The sequence below is a fragment of the Rhinopithecus bieti genome, unplaced genomic scaffold (assembly GCF_001698545.2).
Source record: "Rhinopithecus bieti isolate Rb0 unplaced genomic scaffold, ASM169854v2 scaffold_29837, whole genome shotgun sequence".
Classification (NCBI taxonomy): Eukaryota; Metazoa; Chordata; class Mammalia; order Primates; family Cercopithecidae; genus Rhinopithecus; species Rhinopithecus bieti.
This window is the reverse complement of record NW_016889706.1, coordinates 940-1,662: the sequence shown is the minus strand read 5'-3', so window position 1 is coordinate 1,662 and position 723 is coordinate 940. Positions and strand designations below refer to the sequence as shown.

General features: G+C 58.1%; 1 pseudogene; it reads left to right on the top strand.

Moving 5' to 3' along the window:
• Window positions 1-6: 6 nt before the first annotated feature.
• LOC108525885 (COMM domain-containing protein 5-like) lies at window positions 7-503 on the top strand (annotated as a pseudogene).
• The last annotated feature ends 220 nt before the right edge of the window (window positions 504-723 follow it).

Genomic DNA, 723 nt, shown 5'->3' with positions numbered 1-723 from the left:
TGTCTTGGGGTCAGCACCAACCTGCCAGAGGAGTGGCTGGGTGTCCTGCTGGCAGGCATGCACACACTGCTCCAGCAGGCCCTCCATCTGCGCTCCACCAGCCTGAAGCCCAACACCTTCAGGGACCAGCTCCAGGAGCTCTGCATCCCCAAGACCTGGTCGGGGACTTGGCCAGCGTCGTATTTGAGAGCCAGCAACCCATCCTTTATTCTGTGGCCCAGCAGCCAGGGGCTCGGCTGCCCCATGTTGCTGACTTTCAGTGGTGGGTGGATGTGACAATCTCCACCAGTGCCCTGGCTCGCTCCCTGCAGCTGAGCGTCCTGATGCAGCTGAAGCTTTCAGATGGGTTAGCATACCACTTCGAGGTCCCCATAGACCGCTTCCTCATAGACCGCTTCGAGGTCCCCATAGCCAAGTTCCAGGAGCTGCGGTACAGCATGGTCCTGGTCCTAAAGGAGATGGCAGATCTGGAGAAGAGGTGTGAGTGCGGCCTGCAGGACTGACCCCTCACATGACCAGTCCCATTCAGGTCAGGCTTGGACACCTCAGAAGGCGCCAAAGTGGAGCTGACTCTTCCCAGGACAGCCCTGCCCTTCCCATGAGGCAGGCTCTTCATCCAGGTGCTTTCGTAGATCTTGTATTTTAGGTTGGGCATTTTCATTCTTCTGCCTTAAATCCCTGACCTCACAGAGCTGACATTCTAGTGGGGCTGAGGGGAGGGGA